Raw genomic sequence first — 27,623 nt, 5'->3', positions numbered from 1 at the left:
GAAGTAAACTGATGATTTTCAGGCTGATTGTGTTGTAAACCAACACCCTTTGGGTGTGTCTACACATAACCATACAGTGATGTTGCTATGGCATCATACTTTAACACTTGCTTTTGGAAGTACTAAAGTATGGCACAGTACAGGCAGTCACTGTGCCATGCATACAGCACCAGTTAGATTTCACTGCTATGTCTCCATACAGGATTATACCAGGTGAGCACATGTTTCCATAGAGTATTATACCAGGAGAGCACACCACTATGGCAACATAGCTGCTGATTATGTGTAGGCCCACATGTTCGCTACATCTCCATAGCATGCCATATGGTGACATAGTGTATAGCTATGTTGCTGTAGCATGACATGTAGATGTACCCTTTTAGTCCTTTCATTTAGGATTATGCCAATGCCTCTTTCATGCTTTTTGTAATCACTCAAAAAAATGAATCTGCTATCTGGCATCTCTTGCCTGTACATCTGTTTCTGAGAGACTTACAATTTGTTCATTATCAAAGATACTTTACCAGTCTGCATAAGTGATTTAATTCCAGATTCCAATGGGCAAGGTTTCTCTGTGACTTCAAAATTCCTAGCTATGCCTCTGAAGTTAAAGTATGCACTAGGCCTACAACACAGCATTATCTCTATTCCTCTAAACCTGGCAGTAATCACTAAAAATGATTTGGTACAAGTAATGTCATAAATAAATATGAAATGGGACTGAGATAATGTAGCATTACCTAGCAGATTTATATTGCATGCCAGATTTGCATTCTAGTATTTATCTGGATGTACTGCAGGTGCCATCACAGTGTTAAGTAAAGCTATACAATTGGGCCTCAATTAACACAGTGGTTACATTCTTGAAAAAACACCATGCAAATAGAAAGCACATAAAAAGATACCAAGGGTCTATGGGAGATAAGGGTTTAGGTTCCAGATGCCACTGATAATTTGGCCAATAAGCATGCAGGCAGTGAGGAGCAGAGCCCAGCATATTGGAGAGGTGCATACAGCTAGTAAGTCTAGTGTGGTGGAAGGGGAGGGGGGAGGGAAGGGAAATGGAGTGGAGATCAAACCCCTTGCAGTGAGGGAAGAGTGGGGCAGGGGCACACGATGTCCAGTTGGGGTAGAGAGGGCGCACGATAGAGCAGCAGCTCATCTGGAGGGCATGCAGTGGGCAGCTCCCATCACTGCACAACCCCCAGGAGAGCATAGGGAGGTGTGCCGCCATCTGCATTGGGTGGGGCAGGGTGGGGTGGGTGGGCTGCAGCTACAGGCTGGAACTGGGGCTGTGCCTAGTTTTCTTGGTGGGGGTTGGCTTGGGGTGGGTGGTGGCAGCTCTGGGAGGGAGCTACAGGGGGCTGCAGCCATCCCCAATTTCACTTTAGCCACCTTCCCCCAGTAACCCCCTTACAGCGCTGCTGCCACTCGGCTCAACCTCTGCCAAGAAAAACCCTGCACAGCCCCAGCTCCAGGCCACAGCTGCATCCCACCCTACCCTGTGCAGATCTGTGGGGCACATGCCCCCCTGCCCCTGTGAATGGCCAGGGAGCATGCAGCAGAGGGAGCTGTGCTCTCCCCTGCTCCCCCAGAACAAGTGGGGGCTCTGACCTGCCACCCACCCCTCCCCATCCCAGCAGGGCAGTGTGTCCCCCAGCCCTGGCCCACTCTCTCCCTCACCGCAGAAGGCACTGAACTGCCCCCGCTACACTCCTTCCCTCCCCCTTCCCCTTTCACCACAACACACTTACCAGCTACACTGAGATCAGCATGGTGGAGTGGGGGCCAGAAGCAACCAACTGATTCTAGATGCGTCTGCGCATCTTGGCAAACATGCTGCACCATGTAAAAGTGAATCCGCGCCATGTACAAAAATAAAGGTTCAACAATTAATTGACCATGAATAACTGAATCAATGCAAAAAATATCATGTAAATTGAGGCCCAAGTGTACTGAATGGTGGAGACACTACTTGGAAAAAATTTTCAGAGACACCACTGTGATATGAAAAGATGTATGTGTATTCCAAATAATGAAATATGCTTCATTCTATCACTGAGCTGTGTGGCTTGGCTCACTAGAAGTGCACGGATGTGGCTTCTTTATGTTAATATTGTTTGATTCCTTATAGCGTCATAAAGCAGGAGTGGTAGCATTTTTCAATTCTGGAGTCATTTGCTGAAGTAAACTCAGTCCCTGAGTGAAGGACAGTGGAATTCATTGCAAAATGCATGATCTCTCTTTGAAGTGTACTACACAATATGTGCAGATGAAGCACTACTGTATGTTATTGGTGAGCTAAAAGAGGGCAGAGCTTAAGAGATCCTAATAAAAGTAATAAAATTGAGAGGAAACAAACCTAAAGTTTTCAACAGTTCAGCCAACTTTCTTACATTTCTGAATTTCCTGATGCCAGCCAGGAGTCAAAGGTCAAATCTGAACTCCAGAATTGCAGGAAGACTGCTATAATGGTGTTTTAGAGCCATAAGGAGCACAGAAAGACTACCCCAGACATCTGAGATAGAATCTGTTTTTGTAAAATTTCTCCAACAGCTTCTACACTCAGCAAATATAAGTACATCTAACTAAAAGTAGATGACTAGATAGCAGAATATTTAACTAGCCCACCATTATCTGTAGAAGTTGTCTATCTGGCAGTACAAAGAAACCAATGTATATCTACACCCAAATAGTTACTGCCAGTAACTATGGATGAAATACAGCAGAGAACTAGCAGATGATGTAGGCATCAGTAGACATATCTACACAGGACATTTACTGCAGAGTAGGCTAATTAGCGCTGCACTAAATGTTACATGTCTACACATGCACCCTTCTTAGGCTGGACTAAGCTAATTAAATCCAAAGCAGGGCAGTGTGTGTAAATACAAGTAATATCCTGTTGCAGATTTTTTTTACTCTGCGGAAGCACACATGTAGATGCTGTCCTAGTTGGCTGGGGCACAAGGGTGCTTCAGTAAAGGAGCTGCCTGCCAGCTACCCATGCACTAGAGTACCCTCATGATGCAGCCAGCCCATCTGCAGCAGGTTGAGCCAGGAGGAAGCAGCCCTGGGCTGGCAAGCTGACCCCTGGCCCCCTGCCAGCCAGGGCTGTCCCGACCTGGTTCAATGTGCTGCAGTCTTGGGCACATGTTCAAACAGTGGGCCCAGGAGCAACACACTCTGGAGTAACAAGCTCCAGAGTTTATTGATTTGCATTTAGACACACCCAATTAAATCCTATTTAAGCCCTCAACATAGTATAGCTAAGTTTTATGCTTTCTTTCTGTAGAGGGCTACATGTCATCTGATTCAAGCATATTCTTGTAGCTCTGCTTACAGAGAAGTGTAGACCAAAGTGCTAGCATTCACTATATGCTCTGCTCAAAATAATTTATGAGAGAAAAGAGGAATTACCTTTTCTCCCCATGTGAGTCAGTTATTTGCTACTGTCCATGGCTATGCTGAAAAAGGAAGAACTAGAGTTGCATTGTTTTGCTGTGAAAATGATGGAAAATGAGGACTTACACTGCTCTAATATTCCTTCCAGCAATCAGTCAGGGCTTCCAATCCATTAAGAAAGATGGAAAGAAAGAAACAGATTTTACAGGTTGCCTTTACTGGCAATGAAAACTTCTCATTATGCCAAAGGGGCTTAACTGCAGCATGGTTCCCCAGTAAGTGTATAAGAATGTTGCTACATTAATTCCTTACATTCAGTTAATGCAGGATTAACCAAAGGATTTTGATTTCTTCTATTTATCAGAAAAGTAGCTAGAAAGAAGTTTAAAAAGTGTATGATGTACCCATCCTCAAGGTCTGATAAACATTTAATGTGATATCAGAATTGCGCATTTTTGATCTGTTGAAAACTATTTTTGTTGAGGACTACTGCACATTTTTTATCTCTTGAGTACAACAGAACTGAGGGATATTTACTAAAGTATTAACTGTCACAGCTTCTGATCAACAGTTAATAGAGGAGATTAATTGAATATGAATTTAAGTATCCACTTGAAAAGCAGTTGGCTTATATTTACATGTGTACAATAATATTTTTCAGCTGTTATGCCAACTGTCCAGTGGCTGATTTCATACTATCCACATTTGTAAGAACAACAAATATTTACTATACTTCTATCAGTACAACATTCTTTAGATGTTTCTGAGCAGTGGGAAACTGCACAAAGAGAAAGAGGAAACCCTTTCTTATATAATGTATTATATATTTGCATAAAACTATGTGTATTTGTAAAATAAAGCATGGACCCATGCAAAATATTGTTCATCAGTTACTGCATGAATAAATGCTTAATTATTTTAATGAATATTAATGCATGGTGCTCATTTTGAAAGCTCAGAGCTTAAATACTATTAGACCAGGCACCTCTAGTGTACTATTAAAATGATGATGAAAACAAAACTGGTTTTCATTGTTTATTTTAAATGCAGTTTTAAAATACTCCCCAAAAGATTTTCTGTTTTCACTGCAATTTCTTATAAAACCTTAGCTCATCTGCTTAGCTGTTTCTGAAAAAACCCAAGTTAAAAATGGCAATGCAGAATGCTTTCTAAAGTGTTCTAGAGAAGGTCCACCAAAGATAGAGTCCTTGAGGATACTAAAGGGGGTAATGAATATCATGGGTGTCCTTGTTTTGTGAATATTCTGAATGAAAAGTTTATGGGAACTTTTATTTGAACATATCTCAGCCTGATACCTTCCACAAGAATAATATTAAACACAAAAATATTAATTTTGATAATGAACAATATATTGCTAAAAAGGAGTATGATAGAAGGTGTCTTAGGTGGGGTTTACATCAGGTGACATACTTTCCGTCTGGAGCGCGGCCCCTCCCCTCAACTCTCCTGCCATGACTTGGTGTTATTGAATGAAAGGAAGGCGTTCAGTGGAGATGCTCTTTCTGGGGGGGCCCCAGGGATGGTATTACTCACTGTCTGGGTGCGATGTTCCGCGGGGCTCCGCCTCCCCTACACCCCATCCACTCACCAACCGGATGGGTGCAACCAGCGTGGTTCGACCATGCTCAGTTGGCCCCTTTTGCCAAGGGGACCAGCATCAGTGTGGGTCCTGGTGGGCTAGCCTGGCTGTCCTGACAACTAGCATCTCCACCTCGGATGCTGACGAGCTGGGCTTCCGAAGGCTGGCATGCTTCTTGCCACCTCTGGATGGGACACCTCTAATTTGCTCTTTACCCCCAAAAAATAGACTGCTGGAGAGGAGAGGGGCATGGGACTGCCTCCTCCCTCCCAGCCTACTACAGGGGCTCAGTGTCCCCTGCTCTGGATGCTGGCACCAAGCCAGCTGCACTGCTCCTGCTCCCCACAAGAGCCTCAGCACACCTGGAGTGCTCCACACTGGCATGCTCCTTCACTCCTCTCCCCCTGGGTCCCAGTGGGGCTTTTAAATCTTCCCACAGTAGCTGTTCTGGCCACCACAATTGGCTCAGCTTTTCCCCACCTGGGGAACAGCTGATTAAACAGCCAGCATAACAGCTCCTGCTCCAGCTCTGGCTGTGCCCCTGGAGGTGAGTTTGCCTGGTGGGGTAGCTGCTTGTGTGGCTTGGGGCCTGTGGGGACTGCCCCCTCCCCTTCAGGAGCCTGTGGGGGCATCTCATTGCCACAAGGAGGTTTTTTTCAGACAGTTTCTGTGGGTTACATTGAGCATGGTAGGTCAGTTGTGGACTTTCTGACTAAATGGCTGGTTACCCCATTCACTAATATAACTGAATCCTTTATTTTATCTGTATCGTATGAGGTCAGACTTCTACATATATGTTGTAAAGAAATGTCTTGTTTAATGAACAAGTAAATGAACAAGCCCACTACACACATGCATAATATTTTATAGTAGCCTCCTGTCCTCACATCTCATAAAATATAAGCCTTAACCTTCCTGTTGACAGATTTTAAATTTAAAACTTCTAGCTTCACATCAAGGCTATCAATCAGCCTTCAAATTCTACCACTGATCATAAACTATATGAAGTGTTGTCTCCTCATTTCTTATGTCAACAGAAACCTTATCTTGAATTGTAAGCCTTGAACTGAGTTTGAGATGACCTTTCATTTTGCCTTGTATGCCATTGTTCCAATTCATTTCACTAGGAGTTGCTTTTGATATTAATGCGTTGGTAACCTCCATATAGTAGGTTCCAGCATCCTACAGTATTCCATCAAGAAATACAACTACTGTTCTTAAATCCCCACCCGCCCCCACATTCAAAATGAATTCCATCACTAGCCTGGATTATGAGTATCAGTCAAAATTCCTCAAAATAGTGTCAAGCTCTCTATGATATAAAGTGTGTGTTTTAGGTTTTGACAGCATTAGTATAATGTAACATTCAGTGTATTTTAAAAAAAATCCAGGTATAAATGCATATTTGATGAATGAATTCAGTAGTTGATTTAATTCTTCCGATCCAAAATATTATTTTCTTGTTTAATTGTGCATATCATTTTTGCAAAGTTATTTCAAGCTGAAAAAACCAAATTCACTCTTACTACATCAACTCAAATCCCCAGTGAATTCTGTTGGTATATTTTTGACAACAGACACTGTAGACACTGATAGACACTGTGTTTGCCTCTATTAGCCAATCATGTATTATATTTAAGGAAAATAAACAAACAAGCAAGCAAATAAAAAAGTGCAAAGTGATGCAGTGAGTGGAATCTTGCATTGAGTCCAATAGGATCAGTTTCATAATATGTATTATAAGCCAGCTTTAAAAAATCTAATGAAGGCAGTTAAGTATTTATAAAGAAAGATATTAACAGTTTACTTTCTTCTGAATATGAACCTAATGTCAATAATGCATTTTTCTGCATAGTTATAAGTTACAAAAGTAGGTTTCTGACCCATTAACTGATTGTTGTTGAAACAGAATAGCTAGATTTAGGATTAAGTGACTACCATTAAGTAGTCTATTATGTCACCATTAAGTGACTACCATTTTCAAAAGACAGAGAGGGAAATTTCTATCTGATTGCAAAGCTTAGATGAGAAAATGAATTTTCACTTTATTCAGCCATATAAATACTTTTGGCAGAAGAGCTGTTTGTTTTCCATCTGCTGCATGCCTACCAGCAGTTGATCTAATGCACTTGAAAAACTTTGGTTCCATTAGTAAGGCTATAAATGGTCCTTAAATTTTGGTAGAGATATCCCTACTGATGCAATCAGAAAGGCAGCAGAAATAAAATAAGTTCAGGTACTTGGGAATTGTGAACAGAACTTTGAACAAGATTTGATTCAAACAAAAAAATGGCAGTTACTTTCAAGTGGGTGCATCTACATGTGCCCCAATGGCACTGTTGTTACTGTGCCATCATTTAGTACTTCCTTTGAGAAGTACAAAACAGCCCATACTGCACCATCCACAAGATACAGTTATTTTTAGCCACTCTGTTGCCATACTGAGGGAGCATATCACCAGCCCAACGTAGGTGAAGTGGGTTTTTGCATGCTGATGCTACGTAACCATAGCAGATTGCTACAGCAACATAGCATCATGTGTAGATGCACCCAATGAGTATCAATGTTAAGGAATGGAGCCAAGATATCATCAGGCTAATCCTTTACCTGTAACCAAATAAGAGCAAATCCTACCCTTTGCCCCAGCCATGCAACAGGTTTGGGCTGGAAATGGTTAAAAAAAAAAAAAAGAGAGAAAATGGGAAAGCAGCAAAAATGTTGATGCAACATATCTCCTTTTTCACTGGAAAGTTTCCAAATAGCTTCACTTAGGACTAAGTCTTAAAGTTCAAAATTTAAAGCTGTGTTGTTTACTTCCCTTGTTTGACCTCTACACTGATTTGACATTCCGAATGATATATAATCCCTGTTCTTTCTTTGATACAGGTTTCCATTTTATTCTCTTTAGCTTTTATATTTGTCATTTGCCACTACGTAAAACAGCAAACAAGTAATAAAAAGGGCAAAAAGTCCTGGATTAAAAGACAATATTCAGCACAGAAGAAATATATTACTCACCATTTTGTTATATGTTCCAAGAATGAGTTTTATTTCTATTATATCTCATCTAACTTGCTTCTTAGTGTGTAACTTTTCCATTTTATGCCATTGACTCTTTCAGACTATAAGAGCAACCATTCTGAATGACAAGAATAAACACAATCCTGATGAGCTTCCATTATGGAAGTATAAATCTCAAATTCAGTCACATATATACTATTTTGGAGTTACCACATAGAGTCAAATGTAATAATACCATGCTGAAAATACATAATAGTAAACCTTTAGCAAAAGAATGAGAGTGAAGAATCTTTTATTTTCTTCTTTTGGTAAGCAAAAATATAAAGCCCAACAATATCAATAGGCTAAATTACCATACAGACTAAGAGGAGAGACATAAATCAAGTATCAGGAAATAATACCCCTGTAACTAGTATTTTCTCTTCAGAACATGGGAGATAATTATTCCTTTTTGTAATTTAATAAGTGGTAAGAATTATGAACTGGACTATAGAGTTTTGACTGCCCATTTTTTCTTCAGAATTAAATCTAGTTATTATGTGGTCCCTATTCTAAGTCTATGCTAAACAAAAACACTTGCTTAACTCTAAAACTAATTTAGTTCATAACATAAACTTCCATTTTATATAAGTATCTTTGAACATGACAGTGTAGAAATCTACTCCTCATGGATAAATATTTTTTCTTGTTTGGTCAATTTGCAATTTTAGCACAATTATTTTATATTATTTTTATAAAATATTTTAATAATATCTTTAAAATATATATATTTAGAAAAATGTATGCAAAATTAATATTAGAAGACTTTGAATCAAAACACCTTTCTCCCCTGGTTTATGGAAGAATCTTCTACTGAAGATGCACTCTTACTCAGTGATATAATGAACCTTTTGATTTTACTTAGCCTATTTAGATTTACTAATATTTTGCTTTATCTTGAAGGGTTTCAAAACAGTCATAGTAGGCAATGGTTATTGCTCAATGAAAACGGCAATCTAGCTTACCTTGATTAGTAGTGACACTGTAGGAAGTCACTTCCTCAGTTTTTTAATCTGTTAAAATGGGAGACAGAACACACAGACAATTGCAAAACATAGTCTAAGTTTTATGTATCTGTCTATAATGTCTCAGGAGTGGCATTAAGAAAAATACAAACAAACCTGAACCGTAAAAACAAAACATTTCAACAATAATCATAACAGAAAAAAAATATTTTTCTTCATTTCCAGTATTAAGAAGTTGTGGGGTTTCCCTGTCCCATATCCTTAAATCAATCCTGGTTCTCTATTGTTTTGATCAATTCTGTTGTCCCACATCAATTCTGTTTGACCCTTCAGAAGTCTCACCTCTCTTGCAAGGATAGGCTGTCCTGGGGAAAGCAATTCTTATTGGCTATCTCCTTTCAGAGAAAGGTAAAATGAGAAGCAGCCAATCAGAAAAGGTTTTCTTCTAAGAGCTATTAAACTGTACATGCAAACAGATAAAATAACTGTCCAGAGGAAGAGGAGCTGTGGTGTGGGGACTGGGATGGGGAGATCCTGGGAGCTGGCTGTGTCTGGAGGAGAGGGACTCAACTGGAAGGGAAGACCGGGTGCCTTTGAAGAAGAGAGAACTGTTAAATTGCCTGTCTCAAGGAGAGAGATGAGGGCAGATGCGACAAGAAGAAAAGAGCAGCAGACTCGCGCAGGATTTTATTACGGTCAAGTTCATTCTTACCTGGCTTTGTTTTCTCAGACTTGATGGGATACAACTAGGGCTGATTTGTGCTCTGCGATCCATTGGGGAAAAAAGAAGCAAGAGACTAACGGATTTTTTTTTTTTTTTAGTTTAATATATATATATTAAACTAAATATATATATTAAACTAAAAAAAAATCCATTAGTCTCTTGCTTCTTATATATATATATATATATATATATATATATACACACACACACACATATATATATATATATATATATATATATAAACAGTTCTAAAAGTTGACTTTACCTACTTTTATACGTGTTGTTATGTTAAATAATTGCAACTAAGTATCCTTGAAAGTGAAAAAAAACAATTTGAAAGAGTCACAGGCTGTATGACTTTTATGACAGAAATTGTAAGGAAAAAAAAAGGATTTTGTTTTATAATAAAGAGAATTGATCAACCACATTCAAACTGGATTCAATTGGTGATAAAATTCTGGGCATTGTCCTAAAGAGCTGGCAGTGAGAGATCAATCAGAGAATTTTTTTTTTAAATCTATATTGCCGGTGTTCTTCTGTGTTAGTAACACCTCCCAACTGATAACATCAAATTAGATAAAGACATGGTGGGTGAGAGTCATATTTAAACACAGAAATACCCAAGTCAGGCAATCTGAGAGGTAAGAGGAGGAGTAGTAGTAGTAGTAGTAGTAGTAGTAGTAGTAGTAGTAGTAGTAAAACCAGACTCTCTAGTATAAAGTGAAATTTCACAGTGGTGCATTGGCTGGGAAACAGATGACAGCCAGCATGAAAGAGAAAACATGGAGATGCAACCAGGCACCATGGGTAATCCTGAGCCTTTACAACCAACTTTACATTTGGTAGACCTGCTTCTCCAAAAACAGCAACAACAAGGGGCTCATCAAATTGCACTCAAGGAAAAGTGGCTACAGCAACAAGCATGGACACAGCATAACCAAGTTGAATTAAAAGTTCCTAAAATGAACCCACAAGATGACCCAGAAGCTTTCTTGGAGAGTTTTGAGAGAGCTGCATTGTCCTTGGGTTTAGATCAAAGTCAGTGGGATGGTCAGTTAGGAGTGCTGTTGATAGGAAAGACAAAAGCTGATAATCAAGCAATGCCACTAGGAGAAGTGATGGATTATGATAAGGTGTAAAAGGGAATTATGTACCGATTGGACATTAATCCTGAGAGGTACAGACAGACATTTCACATGAGAAAGAAAAAGGAAGATAAATCGCCTTGGATCTTACTTCAACATTTGTCTGATCTGCTAGAGAAGTGGTTGAAGCCACAGGAGGTTTCTGAAGTGGATCTGTGTGACCAGATCTTATTAGAACAGTTCTTACTGGATCTGGATAAAAATGCTCAATGGTGGGTGCGCTGCCATCAGCCAAAATCATCCACAGAAGTGCTGTGACTAGCAGAAGATGTCAACAGTGTACAAGGAGAAAACAACAGAGAGCATGGCCTAAAAGGAGGACCAAATACCACAACACGAGAAACAATATAAATAACCATGGGACAGGAGAAAAATTGACAATTGTCTGCTTCTGATGTGGAAGGATAGGACATATGGCTAGAGAATGTACACATAACCCTTGTCCGACACAGAGGTTAAGGGAACCCATATTAGACATGTGGATACCGAGGAATGACAACAGAGATAACGGTCCAGTTGAGATGATGGATTGCAGCATTGGAAAATTTGGGTGCAAAGGATCAATGGAGAGACTCTCAATTTGGGCACGGGTCAGAAAAAAAAGGATGAAAGCCATAGTAGATACTGGTTGTGCACAGACCCTGGTTCGAACAGATCTAGCTCCTCAAGAGTGCGCACCAAAAGTAGGTGCTGTATGGATGATCTTCATGCATGGACAACCTTCGACATATCCATGGAAAAAATGTATGATTGAAGTTCTCGGTAGGACAAGGGAGATGGCCATAGGTTTAGCAAGGGATCTTCCTTATTCGATGATTATGGGCTGAGACTGGGAGGAAATTTATCAGGTATTGGATACAGTGAGAACACAGGAGGGTCTGGTAGGTGAAGAAATGGAGGTTCCACCAGATGCAGAAGGCTTTCATATAGAAAGCTTATCAAGCAGCGTGCATTTCAGAGAAGCACAAGAGGGAGAAGACCTGTTTCGATCCATCGTCCAACTGGAATTGGTCAAGTGAGATAAACAGGTAATATCTCCTGAACAGTGTCATGCCTTGCCTAGGTATGAATTGAGAAAAGTCTTGTTGTATAGGATAAAATTGAGACAACCTGATGGAATAGAGGTACCACAACTATTGATTCCCCAAGCATACCGAGGCCTGCTACTGAAACTAGCTCATACTAATCCCTTGTGGGGGGGACACTTGGGAACATACAAAATGGAAACTAGACTTATCAAGTGGTGTTTTTGGTCCTGGATATATGAGCAAGTGGAGCATTTCTGTCAAACCTGTCCAAACTGTCAGCGAGTTGGTCTGCAAAAACCTCCCCAGATTCCGTTACAATCAATGCCCATGGTGGAAGAAACTTTTTCATGAGTAGCCTTAGATGCAACTGGACCGTGACCAAAAAGTTCAGTGGGGAACCAGTTTATTCTAGTCATGATTGATTATGCCACTCGATTTCCAGATGCGATACCTTTATGTACAATCACTGGACCCTGAGTTGCAGAAAAACTGCTCAAATGGGTATATATGATGTGCAGTTTGTGTCAGGTATTCAAGATAAAGCACTTACAAACAGCTGTATATCATCCACAAATGAACGGGTTGGTAGCAAGATTTAACAGGACTCTTACAGGTATGCTGGGAAGGTGCACCCAAGAGAAACCTAGGAAGTGGGAATTAATAGTACCGCCATTGTTGTTTATGGTAAGAGAAGCACTGCAATCATCCTTAGGGTTTTCTCCATTCAAACTAGTTTATGGACATCAGCCCAGGAATCTGATGGATGTGGTATGAAAAGTCTGGGAGAAAGGGGGATTCCAAGGGACACAACCAACTCAATATGTCCAAGAAATAAGAAGACAGTTACAAAGAGTTGGAGAGGTAGCCCAAGATCATTTTAAACAAGCACAAGAGAAACACAAAACTTACTATGATAAAGGTACTCAAGAGAGAGAATTACATGAAGGGCAAATTTTTAGTTCTTCTACCTAGTGCTACAAGTACATTTTTAACGTGTTGGCAAGGGCCATTCAAAATAACTAGGTGAGTCAGCCCTGTTCACTATGAGATTCTACGTCCAGGCTTTCAGAAAGAAAAACAAATTTTTCATATTAACTTATTGAAACCGTGGAATGAACCAGAAGGACTATTGGTGACCCAGCTCAGGGAGCCACCAGATTTAGGTAAAAAAAATCCATTAGGTTACAGGGCGAAAGCAAAACAGATAAAGGGGTAAAATTTGGAGACCATTTGAATACCAAACAAGAACAAGAACAATTAACACTCCTCGTACAGGAGTACAATGATGTGTTCAATGAGAATCCTGGTTGTGTGAAGGGAATAAGTCATAACATAGTTACTCCCAAGGGACAAGTGGTAAGGGAGAAATGGAAGAGAATTTCATATCACCGATATGAGGTTGTCAAGGTGGAGAAAGATAAGATGTTGTTTCAGGGAGTAATAAGAGAATCCTGAAGTCCATCAAAGGAGCCCCCTAGTAGCTGTACCCAAACAAGATGGTTACCCTATGGCTGTCTGTAGACTTCAAAAAATTAAATGCGATTTCAAAGTTCGATGCTTTCCCTATGCTACAAATTAGTGAATTATTGGAGAGAGTCGGACAGGCAAAATTCATATCAACATCAGATATGACTAAAGAGTATTGGCAAATACCCGTGCGAAAAGAAGATCAAGCCAAAACTGCTTTCGATACATCATGGGGGCTGTATGAATTCAAACGTATGCTGTTTGGTTTACATGGAGCTGCAGCAATGTTCCAATGGCTGATTGATTGGGTCTTAGCCCCACACCAACGCTATGCTACAGCATATATAGATGATATCATTATTTATACCGATGACTGGGAGCAACATTTAGAAGCCCTATGAGCAGTCCTACATGAGTTATGATTAATTGGTCTGACAGTGAATCCCAGAAAATGTGCACAAGGGAAAGCCGAGACTAAGTATTTACATTTCATGGTAGGTCAGGGGCATATTAGTCCTCTAACAGACAAGATAAAGGCAATTTGAGACTACACGCCACTCCAAATGCAAAAACAAATGAGGGCCTTCCTAGGATTAGCTAGTTACTATCGCCAGTTCATTCTGCATTTTGCTGAAGTAACAGCCCCGTTGATGGTCTTACTAAAGGGAAGAGGTAACTGGCAACTTAAGTGGAGTGAAGAGAAGGTAGAAGATTTCAGAAAAACACAACAGGCCTTATGTAAGGAACTGGTGCTTCACATTCCAGACTTCAACTGTCCCTTTGTCCTACAGACAGACACATCCAACAAAGCTATAGGCACAGTCTTGACACAAGAGATGAACAGCATGGAACGTCCTATCGCCTATGCCAGTAGGAAGTTACAACCCCAAGAACAAAGGTACGCAACAATCGAACGAGAGTGCTTGGTCATTAAATGGGGGATGGCATATTTTCACTACTACCTCTTAGGACACAAGTTAAAATTAATAACGGATTATGCCCCATTGAAGTGGCTACAAACCACTCAGACTGATAATGCATGGATCACTCTTTGGGCCCTCACCTTACAACCATTTCATTTTTATTTGAATTTAGGACGGGCCATGCCATTGTGGTGGCTGACTTCCTCTCCCATTGTTACTCAAACAAAAGCTCCTCACTGAAGACTGACACTACTGGAGATGACCACCATGTGGTGCTGAAAAAAATAAAGGCAACTAACAGCGTCTTAAGGGGGAGGATGTGTGATGAGGGAGTGGCTAAAAAAAGAGATCAGGGGACTGATCAAGGATTGAGATTGCACTGGAAGAACTCTGCTTCCGGAGCAGCTGTTCTTTGAAGTTGGAAGGCAGTGGTGTGGCACAGTGGGATGTGGCATGCAAGATAAAAAAATATGGAGTGGAGGTCCGGAGGAAGAGGAGCTGAGGTGTGGAGACTGGGATGGGGAGATCCTGGGAGCCGGCTCTGTCTGGAGGAGAGGGACTCAACCAGAAGGGAAGACCAGGAGCCCTTGAAAAAGAGAGAACTGTTAAATTGCCTGTCTCGAGGAGAGAGATAAAGGCAGAAGCTGTGAGAAGGAAAGAGCAGCAGACTCTCAGAGGATTTTATTACAGTCAAGTTCATTCTTACCTGGCTTTGTTTTTTCGGTCTTGTTGAGATTCAAGTAGGGCCAATTTGTGCACTGCGATCCGTTGGAAAAAAAAGTTCCAAAAGTTGACTTTACCTAGTTTTGTACATGTTTTGTGTTAAATAATTGCAACTAAGTGTCCTTGAAAGTGAATGAAACAGTTTGAAAGAGTCACAGGCTGTATGACTTTAATGACAGAAACTGTAAGGAAAAAAAAAAAAAAAAGGATTTTGTTTTATAATAAAGAGAATTGATCAGCCATGTTCAAATTGGATTCAATTGGTGATACAATAATGGGCATTGTCCAAAAGAGCTGGAAGTGAGAGCTCAATCAGAGAAAAAAAAATCTATCTATATCGCCAGTGTCCTTCTGCATTAGTAACAGCTCCTGACTGATAACATCGAATTAGATCAAGACGTGGTGGGTGAGAGTCAGATTCAAACATGGAAGTAGCCAAGTCAGGGAATCCGAGAACTATAAGAGTAAAAACCAGACTCTGTAGTATAAAGGGAAAATTCACAGCAGGTGTTACATTTCCATGATTCTGTAGTGATAAAGGGCATGTCTACACATGATGCCACAGGCATCTACATGTGACCAGCAGCTACTTCACTGTAGCAATGTTCTTCCCGGTATAGCGAGCTGCTACAGTGTAGAAGCTGCTAAAAATAGCCATGTGATACATGTACGTCACAGTACGGGCTGTTATTGTGCCATGGTTTAGTACTTCCAAATGGTAGTGTAGCAAAATTGCTACAACATTAACACTGCTTCATTCTGAGTCGAAGTTAGGATAGTTTAGCTAATTTGTATTGTTACTGGATCATTTAGACATAACAGATTGTAACAGCTCTCCCAAGCAACAACATCCTCTTCTGTTTTAAAGCAGTTAATGTGTACATTTTTCCAGACTGCAGTGACTGGAACACTTAAATCCCTGCCTTTTTTTCCAAAATAGATCATTTGACTTACCTCCTCCTTTTCTTTTTCAAATTAGAAATTACACCAATTAGTAAAAAGGAAATCATCCCCCCAGAAAACATTTGACATTCAAAAGGAAAGAATTAATGATTTGGGAAACAACTTATTAAAGTTAATCAAGTCTTAAAAGTATTGCACATCCATTTTCTGCTCCCTTGTCCTTCTTTCTTGACACTGCATCATTATAGGGAGAATGCTCATGGGAAAACTCCAGCCTTTACCATTTATGAAGGGTTAATGAATAAGAATCCAAACCTAATTTTGATCAGCCTTTCATTAGCACATGAAAGAACAGAATCAGATTTTATCTCTCTTAAAGCCTGTTGAGTGAATAAGGGTCTCACAATTTTTATACAAATTGACTTCTATTGCACACAGGAAGACTAGTATAATTAAGCATAATAAAAAGTACAACTGCTGAATAATTCATCATGAATAATATCCATTGCCAATTTTGGCAATTTTATCGCAGATAATTATTCAAGAAAAATGTTCCCATTATTCAATGAGCTCTAAAATAAGCAACCTATTATAACTAATATCTTTCTTCCTTTTTCTGGATGCACCAAATGCAGCTGAATTATGATAGCAGTGACTTGGAAAATTTGACCATAACTTAAACGTCAATGACATCACCAAAGACAGTAAAAAGAAGAGTTTACTGCTTTTTAGCACAGGAATAGAATTATAGCACTATTTGGAAAACAAGCCAAGTGATACAAAGAGAACATATGCTCAATGTCAAGAAGAATTTACCAAACAGTTTGCACGAAATTGTTATTTCTGACATACATGATATATTGTCATATCTGTAAAGCAGCATCATATTGCATCAGTAGGTGAGCAAATAATAATCAGTAAGCAGCTAACAGTGGCATTTTTATGAGTTTGGGGGATTTATAGGTAATAATTGACTTTAGCAAAAAAGGGTAAATAGAGTCATCAGCTGTTGTGACTTGCACTGAATATGCCATGTCTATTTCTTGTCTGAATTAAAATGAAACTTGTATTAAAGAAAGTACAGGCTACTAGCCCTAATGGAAGAGAAGGTTCATGGTTTTGTGCAACAATTGACCACTTTATGAAGCACCTCTGATCTGTAAGATCTTGTGGATACCCAAATCCAGTCCAGTCAGTACCAGAAAAGATATTGCTACATGAGTCAGAATGACAAGGAATACCGGTAAAGAAAGAGGGAGATTGGGCTTTTGTCACCTCCAGAACAGGAAAATCTGGAAGGGATACTCAAAGCTAAAAAACCATACCATTACATTTAAAGCAACAACCTGCAAGAATCAACCAAAGGACCTGCAGGGTGCATCTATATGTGCATAATGAGCCTAAATTTTGGCACATTAAACTGGGCCCCCACATGCATCTGAACATGCATTTCTTGGCAGAAAATGTGTCCCCAGTGGCCATGTCTGGACAAGAATGGCCATGCGGTATGTGGTGCTGCAGACATGTTTGCAGTGCCACATACCACACATTCAGCTGTTTTCCATGCTGCAAGGGCATCTAGGGGTCAAAAAAACCCATACCAAAAAAAAAGAAGAGCAGTGCATCCAGGGGCAATGTGTGAAGGTCAAAACCGGAGCCTGGCTTGCTAGAACCATGCTCCAGCTGCTGGTCAGACTCCAAGAGGAAGGATCACCATGGCTGCAGTCCCAGGAGGCTCCAGGACCTCCATTAAGGTTGCTGGAGCCAGCTCTATGCTGACCCCAGCCTCCCCTACCCGACCTGGGGAAATCTACCATGCAAGGTGTCTCAATTCTAGTTTTCCCTGAGGAACCAAAGGTCCATACTCATGTGGACGTGGCTGATGGGAGCAGATCAGTTTAGGGCTGTTCCTGCCCTTCTCTGCCCCCCTGCAGCAGCCAGGGGGAGTCCAGGCTCCCCTGGGTCCCAGCCCTGGGATGGCAGGGAGTACAGAGGCTGGTCCTGATCTCTGCAGGGTGGGGAACAGCTGTCCTGGATGCTAGGCAGCTGCCTCCCAGCCACATGGAGAAAGGACACATCCCAATTTCCACGTGGCTGGAAGAGCTGTTCCAATTCAGTGGGCATCTGCTTCCCAGCCACATGGGGCATTTACAGACATGCTCTGGGAGACAGGGGGAGGGAGCTTTAATTGGCACAGCTCCAAGAGCCGTGCTAATTAAAATGCCCAGAGAGTCAAAGGTATCAGTGTCCCCAAGTGGAAAAATGATAGTGGGGTGCTTTGAACTAAAGCCCACTAAGTGAGTTTTAATTTAAAGTGGCCCACCACCATTTCTCATTGCAGGGATGGTGACACTGGAGTTAGCTAGAGTGCTGTAATTACCATACTCCAGCAGCCTCGATTAATCCAGTCTGCTCCAGCACATTGTAATTATGGAGTGTTGGAGCAGCATCCATGCATGTGTATAAGAACCAATGGAAATTGGGATGGGTCCAGATCTCTACATAGCTGGGAGAGCTGTTCCAACTCAGTGGGCAGCTGCCTCCCTGCCATGTAAAAATCAGTCTCCCAGCCCCAGTGTCTAAATGGCTGTGAGAGATGTCCAGGTTTGCCTTTCCAAGGAGCTTTTGTTTTAGCCTATGTCCACTATTTATAGATGGCTGGTTCTAGTATTCTAATTAATGATCCCTGAATAGTTTTATTTAAATTTCTTTGTTTCACTGATGTATAGATTGTAGCTCTGTTAGTCTAAGGAGATAGGCAGGCAAGGTTCATAGATTTCATAGACATTAGGGCTGGAAGGGACCTCGGAAGATCATCGAGTCCAGCCCCCTGCCCAAAGGGCAGGAAGTCAGCTGGGGTCATAGGATTCCACCAAGATAAGCATCCAGTTTGCTCTTGAAGGTATTCAATGTAGGCGCTTGAACCACCTCCAGTGGCAGGATGTTCTACACCTTGGGGGCTCGGACAGTAAAGAAATTCTTCCTTATGTCCAGCCTGAAACAGTCTTGTAGTAGTTTATGACCGTTCGACCTAGTCGTCATCCCTTGGGACACTCTGGTGAACAAACGTTCCCCCAGATACTGGTGGTCACCCCTGATAAACTTATAGGTGGCCATCAGATCACTCCTGAGCCTGCGCTTTTCCAGGCTAAAGAGCCCCAAGGTTCTTTGGGTAAATCTGATAACTTTTATTAGACCAACTCAAATGGTTGGAAACATTCTTCTTTGCAAGCTTTCAGGTATAAATACTTCACCAGGCTGAGGAAGCATCTGTAATTGGTGTGCGTGCTCTTCCTGGATGGAAAGAACAGTAAAGAAGCCAGAGGCCAGTATGCACGCAAGAAAGCCAGTCAGTGAAGTTGTAAATTGAGGAGTCAGTGGGTGAGAGGCAGGCTGGGGTTGGGGGAGAAGGGGAATGAATGTAACTGTTCAGTAGTGGAGAGATACCTGGGGAGTCGAACATTAGGCAGGTTATATTGTGTCATCAGTCTAATGTCTATATTTAGCCCATGATTTTTTGTATCCAGTAGACTGATGAAGTGAAGTTCATAGGCTTGTCTGTGAAAGGTGTTTTGTAAATTCCCTTTGAGGATTAAAACAAAGATTGGGGAGAGAGTGATTTTATTACGAGAAATGTGCCCCCAAAAGTAATTGGGTATTCTTGTCTTTGATAGATTTCCAATGTGTGTTCACAGTTCAATTAGTTGGGATTCATATCCTTGAGAAAGTAAAAGGAGCAAAAGGGAAGATGACTTATAACTCCTTTCCTTTCTCATTGTGGAATGCTGTTTAACACTGGCTAGTTACTTCTTCAACTTTGTTTTCACAAATCATCTAAGCATTCTAATAAAAATGCATCTGTTATAGCAAAATAACATTTAATAGATTTGCTTACATCAATCACTATTTCTAATATTTTAAATTAAAGCTTTGATATAGAGTATTTGTATTATCTGATGTATGTTTTTTCCTTATAGTGTTTCCTTTTACGCCCTGGGTTCTTATTTGATTTTCGCTATTTAAACTCATGGATAGCTTCCTTTGCTTTATTGGCCAAGCTAGCTGTTACATCTCAGAAGGTTCATGCTATAGTTACTCAGACACAGACTTTTGGGGCCTTCCGCTTAGCCACACTTGTGCAGCTTTGACCTAGGCCTCTTGAAAACAAATGAGCCTGGCAAAAACATGTAACTTTGCTTGCAATCTATACTTATGCTAGAAGCCTAGCAAATAAATTGGAGTTTCTAAAAGAGCTCGTAGATGAAAGACATATATGCTTCGTATTACTAAACCTTGATGGAATAGGACTTATACCTGGCATGCTAAATTCAATGTTAAGTATTTTTTCCATAAGGATAAGATAGGAAAAAGGGTGACACTTCATGTCTAGAATACCACTCAAGCAAAACCCCCATTTTTCTTTTTTTATTTATTTTAAAAAGCATTCCCTCTCTTTCCCCTACCATTTCTGACTTTTTCTCTCCCTCTCTATTCCCTATAGAAAAGTATAAGTAAGCTAAGATGTAGGATAAGCTTTAACATATTATTTTAGGTAGTAAATTTTATTTTTCTCTCCCCTCTTTGCTAAGTGCCCTGCTGTTTTGATTTAGATATCCACTGTTTTATAAGTAATAATTATTATGTTTTGTATTGATTTTTTTTTTTTTTTTACTGTTTTTATATTGTGTGATTACTGTTTTAGGCCTATATAAGTTAGCATAAGTCATGTCAAGTTTCCATCTTGAAATGTCTTGCCTCCATCTTATCCCCATGCCCAGTTGTGTAACCCATGACTCGCACCTACCCCTCCTATGTAATTTGGTTCCTGAATGAATGGGGATGAATGAGGGTGCTTGAGAGACAATGGCAGTAGGTCTAAAAATAGCTCCCTCTGAATGACCAAACCATCAACACCAATACCTGGACCAACGACTCAGCCCTTGGAACCACTCATCAGCATTCAAGAAACAAAAGCTGAGGCAACCCACCATTATGCCAGCCTGCACATGCTCAGTAAGAACACATGGAGCCCTCTGCGACAGAACTGACACTGCCTGGACAGGCCTCCCCATAGGAGATCAGAGGTAGTCTGCCCCATAAAAAGGGGTAGTGAAGACTGACTCCTTGGGATGCCCCCTTCATCTGGACTAGCACCATGCCACACCACCTATCCACCCAGAGGCCCTGCTAGCAACCCCCCTCTGGACAACACCTACTGGACAAAGACCCCTTTCCAGCCTGGATAGGTAGCTATCACCCCCTACTCCCTCTTCAACCAAGGACTTGGACTCTGCTTCTCTTCCCTACCTGGACTCCAACCCTTCCACTGAGTCTCTTTCTCCTGCTAACATTGTGAGTGCATGGGTGAGTGTGTGTGAACCAGTAACCTCATGGGGCTGTGTAGTGTGTTGTCTGTTTAATAAAACTGTTATTTGGACCCTTAAGTTGGGCTTTACATAACTATAGTTTGGTCCTGCTCCAATCTCTCCTCCTCATCCCTCTAATTTCTTTCTCATTTCTCCCTCTCCTGCTTTTGGCTCACTGCCACCTCCAACACCTGTCCTGAGCTCCTCTCTGCCTCCAAACCCCCTGTTTCTTTGCCACTGTCTTATCCCCACTGCCTTTTCCTTTTCCCCTGAGCAACCAGGTTTCTGCCTCAGTTTCTTTCCTGGCTGTCTCCTCCTTGCCACCACTTATCTGCCCCCCCCCAAATATCTCAGCTGTGTGCCTCAGTTTCCAGCTCCAGTCTATCTTAAGTAAACCCAAGCCTCAGTTCCTCAGCCAGCTTCTCTCTAGTCTACTGGTTCTAATCCCAGTTCTGGCAACTTTCACTCCCTACACTTTAACTCTCTCTCACCTGAACCTTCCCCCAAGTATCCCAGGTACCCCAAGCACACACATACACACTGTACCATCCAAGTTAGGAACTTACCTGTGTGTATGTGTAGGTGGGTTGTATGTGTGTGAACTGGTGAGTGTGTGTGTGTATATCTATATAGCTATATCTATATATCTATATATGACATTGTGTGCATGATATACGAATTAATGATCTGTGTCTAACTTTTGGGATGTATAGTGTATGTGCTTGAATGGGTGATAGGTATGCATGTGCCTAGGCTGGTTTGGATGTGTATGTGCAACTAATTGATTTGTGTGGGGTTTTTTATGTGCAAATGTGTCACACGCTTCTTTCTAACAGCGCAATATTGAGATCCTGAGAGTTGGCTTGACCCCACAGGGCAACATCATTACCTGTTACCAAATCAGAGAGTGTTCAGAATCACAGGATGCCAAATGCTCCTTTCTTAATGTTTCAAATGAAAAGCCTAAAGAAAAGGTAGTGGCTGGTATCTCTTACATACCTGCTAAAATCACTAGAGAATAGGGAAAACTAAATCTTAAGCATCTGTTTATAATGTGCATTATCATGTGGGAACTCAATCTCGTGTATGTTTTCTATATACCTCATGCAGCCAGTAACATGTTCTTACAAATTCTAAAAATAATAAATAATATTTTTAACTCAGAAAGTCTTGCATCCAAAACAAAGCGACTCAGTCCTGCACTTCATGTTTTTGTTCAAAGAACAGTTATTAGTTCTACTAAAAAATAGCAGTTGCTTAGAAACTAGAAAGTATGATCTTCTTACATTTACTTTGTGTAAGTGGCAGTAAACCAAATAAATGCATATTTTAAACTTTAAATGAAACACTTTTTAAAGCTTAAGGAAATTGTCAGCCTAACAAAGTAAAGGCAAAAAATGGAAAATGTTAATGAAAATAAGGAATTATTCAAGATTACCCTCCTGGATACCCAAAAAGCTATGTATCTAAATACACAAAAAACTAACAGTGGGCCACACTGGTTAGAAGAAAGATGGAAGTGGTGTGAAAGTGGAAACAAATTAATATACAAGACATGGAAAAGCGGGGAGTAAATGACAGTCAATACAAGTTACAAATTAAAAACTAAAGAGGTCAATAATTATCATTTTTAAGAGCATAAAAACAAGAAAAAGGTTTTTTTGGTTCATTCCTTTTTTTTAATATCAGAAACAAAAAAGTGTTTAGAGCAGGTATAGGTTTATTACTAAATACAGATGGGAATAAAGTAAAAAAGGAAAAGAAAAAGAGCTATATTGTTTAGTTTCTTGTCTGTCTCTGCAAAAAATTAATCACATAATTGTTTATGTATAGCTATCAATGAAGAATTAGAAGCTAATAATATAACTAGGTGTGTACACACTGGACATTTATGAATCCCTGGACTATTATTTCAGTTCCTGGTTTTGAATATGTGGTACTGGAGTGGGTGAAAAGGGCTTATTTTTTATCTGCAGCATCATCAAAAATGGGTCAAAGCCAAATGTAGACATATCCATTGATATCAATCAGCATGAATTCAAGGAAGACTTATTAAATCATCCATTTGATACTTCAAAATTCTCAAACAAACCTTTTTTGGCTGCTGTTTGGTTTGTTTTTATAAAAGCTTAGTATCACATGACATTTTGATTACAAAAGACCTCAATTATATAGAAATAACAGGGCTCTGATTAAGAGACACCAAAAATGGCTCACAAATCATACTGCCCAGTGGTGGACCACTGGGGCTTGTTCATAAACATTTATACCGGGTGGACCGGCAGCACGCACGATGCATGCATGTTCAGAAACTCCTCTCTGCCTGCCTTCATGGAGAATGGACATTACACACCCAGTGTGGAGGAGGCAGTGATCTGCAGTGTCACTGTTCCCCCAGTTATATTAGTGGATAACGCCTACCCCCAAAAGCCCTGGCTCATGAAGCCTTATGGAGGGAGCATCACCGACTGGCAAAAGCTGGTTTTTAACTACTGCCTCAGCAATTGCAGGATGACCATGGAATGTGTTTGGCTGACTGAAAGGATGATGGAGGGTACTTATGTGCTGGCTCAAGATGGAGCAAGAAAATATAATGGCCTTTATTGTGGTGGCCTGTGTGCTGCACAATATCTGTGAGAGCTGCAGAGAGGTTTTCAAGGACTTATGGGAAGAAGAAGTGCAAGAGGCAGTGACAAGACAACAGAGATGTGGGGCAGCAGCACTGGGACCAAAGAGATATTCTAGGGGGTAAATTGGTATTTAATTCCTACTGAAATCTCTGGAGAATGACACATGGGGGCTTAACTCACTCAAAAGCACTGTTCGTGCAAACATAGACGCCATGTCGTGCAAACAAAAATGCACTGCACCAAAAAAGCTGCATTAAAATTTTCAGGTGGTCTACATTAACACCTGTGTCATCTACACATGCCCTATGGTTTTGCTGGCCTCACATATTAAACTATGTGCCTGTCACTGATAGCTATGTGTTACCTTGGGTTCCCTTGACAGTTGGGTCTTAAGGAAAACAACTCCATAGACAACAGTACAGAGATACAGGCTGTGGATTTGAGACTGCATGTGCCTATCTCCTCCTATGCTTGAGAGGTACAAATATTCCCTAGGATCCACATCAGAGTCTGACCAGACCATGACAGCCTCCACATGACTGGTACTATGTTGATGTATGAGCTGAGTGCAGGCAGATGCAATGCTTACAAGAGAGTGTTGGCTGTGAGGCATTTAGGGCATTTATACATGTGCTCTGGGAATGTGTGTGTGTGTGTGGGGGGGGGGTGTGCCTTAATTGGAGCGGCTCCAAGAATCACTCTAATTAAAGCATCCACAGCTTCACATGTATTGGTGTCTCCATGCTGAAAAATAGCAGGAGGGACACTTTAACTAAAGCTCGCTGAATGAGCCTTAGTTAAAGCACCTCCACTACCATTTTTCAGTGCAGGGACGCTGATACACATGATGCTGGAGTCTGCTGGAGTACAGTAATTACATTGCATTGGAGCAACTTCTTTGCACGTGTATATATACCCCAAGTCACAGTACCTGGAAAGGCATTACCTAAGTGTACTCCTTGCTGCAGAAGTGGAGGAACCATTTTAGGTATTTTTAGCCAGAAGGCTTGAGATCAACCCATACACGTCAGCTCTATCAAGGACAGACTGAGCTCCATTGACACCATTGCTTTTGGTGGTGAGGAAAGGAGTCAATGTAGCCAGAAAGGGAAAAAGGGAGTTCTCTGGCAAGTGATGATTGAATTCCACATGGTACCAGGAGTACAAAGGAACTTAGAAAATATCAAATAGAAGAACAGAGAAGTTAAAAGCCCCAACAAAGATGTGGGGAAACAGGGAAAACAAAGAGGTTTAAACAGTTATTCTTTCTATATTTGCAAACTGATGATATGAGCAAAAAAGGAAGACAGTCAGAAGGTCTCCTTTTGATAACAGTAAGACTGTGTTGCATGAGGAAAAAGAAAGCACAGCAATTTAAATAAAGGTTGTTAATTCTTACAATAAATGCCTAATGACATTTCTCAAACTAGAGGTAGTTGACCCTGACTCTAGTCAACTCATGTCTACAGCTCAACTTGAGAAGGCAGATGAGACCCTCTAAATAATGACAGTCTCATTAACAAATAATCGAGTTGTTATTATCGGATCCAGTAAACTAGCAAACAACGAACATGGACAACAGGAACACAATTAATGGACACACAGTAAGGAACATAGATATCATAGGCTCTGCCTCTCTCTCTCAGTCTCTCTCTCACAACAACAATGTTGCAGGCACAGCTTGAAGACATTCTCACTCTACAGAGGAGTACAAGCTATGTACTTAACCCTTTCTCCTCTTTCCCTCACAGGAGTCTCTTCTTTCACAAATGACCTGACCTCCTGAAATACAGGGCAGAGCGACATGTATATGCCTGGAAGATTGGGGCTGGAAACTGAAGCGGACAGCTGAGATATTGCAGGGGTGCAGATAAGTGGTGGCAAGGAGACAGCCAGAAAAGAGAGAGAGGGCAGAAACCTGGGAGCTTGAGGTGGGAAACAGGCTGATAGCTTAGAGATTGGGGTGGCAGATAAGTGGTGGCAAGGAGGAAACAGTCAGGAAACAGACAAAAACCCAACTCGGGGTTTCAAAAGAACAGGTTTATTAAACAAACAACACACTACACAGCCCCATGAAGTTATTGGTTCTCTCTCTCTCTCTCTCTCTCTCTCTCTCTCTCTCTCTCTCACACACACACACACACACACACACACACACTCTATCACAGATAGAAGAGTTGGAGTCCAGGTAGGGAAGAGAAGCAAAGTCCAAGTCCTTGGTTGAAGAGGGGGTAGGGGGTGATAGTTACCTATCCAGGCTGGAAAGGGGTCCTTGTCCAGCAGGTGTTGTCCAGAGGGGGGTTGCCAGCAGGGCCTCTGGGTGGATAGGTGGTGTGACACCGTGGTGGTCCAGATGGAGGGGCGTCCCAAGGTGTCAGTCTTCACTACCCCTATTTTATGGGGCAGACTACCTCTGATCTCCTATGAGGAGGGCCTGTCCAGGCAGGGTCAGTTCTGTTCCAGATGGTTCCAGATGTTCTTACTGAGCATGTATAGCCATGGCACAATGGTGGGTTGCCTCATCTTTTGTTTCTTGAATGCTGGGGGTGGTTTTAAGGCCTGGGTCATTGGTCCAGTTATTGGTGTTGATAGTTTGGTCATTTAGAAGGAGCTAATTTTAGACCTACTACCATTGTCTCTCAAGCACCCTCATTCATCCCCATTCATTCAGGAACCAAGTTACAGAGGACGGGTTGGTCTGAGTCATAGGTTACACAACCAGGCATGGGGGACGAGATGGAGGCTTGACATTACAAAATGGAAACTTGACATGACTTATGTTAACTTACATAAATAGGCCTAAAACAGTAATCACACAATATAAAAGCAGTCAAAAATCAATACAAACATAATAATTATCACTAATAAAACAGTGGATATTTATGTCAAAATAGCAGGGCACTTATTTGCAGAGGGGAGAGAAATAAAATTTACTACCTAAAATAAAATATTAAAGATTATCCTACATCTTAGCTTACTTATACTTATCTATAGGGAATAGAGAAGGGGAGACCAAGTCAGAAAGGTTGGGGAAGGGGAGGGAATGCATTTTAAAAGAAAAAACAAAACAAAACTGGGGGGGGGGAGGGGTTGCTACAAAGTAGGTCAGCTATCCTGGCCTAGAAGATCGTCTACCCTTTCAGGGTGAGGTGGAGGCCATCCCTCCCCAACAATCCACTGACTCTCTCCTTGAAGTGCAGACCATGGTTGAAGAAGCCAAACCTCTCATGATGTCACCACCATAACTTACTGAGGAGCATCACAGTAGCACCAGCAGCATCTCAGGCAGCCAAACTGTGACAGAGCCTTTCTTTCCTCTCCTGCAGGAGCTTCTTATCCAGTGTGTGTGTTAAGGCGCGCCCTCACTGTGTCCTTCCTCACTCTTCCCCCTCCCTCTCCTTACTTCATTTCCCTGTGGGCAAGCCCAGTTTCAGCTTCAAAACATTTCAAAACGTTTTGACTGCCCTTGTTTTGTTTCGAGGCTGTTTTGAAGCCCTTCATTTTGTTTCGAGCTCGAAACAGTGAAATCAGAATGAGTCAAGACAGCATCAAAATGAAACAGATGGTGAAATTTCGCACACCTCTAGTTGCTAGCATGGACAGTGTTAGGCAGAACAATCACAACCAGCCTAGCATCCATATATGTTTTATCCAAATACAAAGGCTATCTCATGACAGCCTCTG

The sequence above is a fragment of the Alligator mississippiensis genome, chromosome 5 (assembly GCF_030867095.1).
Source record: "Alligator mississippiensis isolate rAllMis1 chromosome 5, rAllMis1, whole genome shotgun sequence".
Classification (NCBI taxonomy): domain Eukaryota; kingdom Metazoa; phylum Chordata; order Crocodylia; family Alligatoridae; genus Alligator; species Alligator mississippiensis.
The sequence above is the reverse complement of the archived record's forward strand: the minus strand, read 5'-3'. Positions refer to the sequence as shown.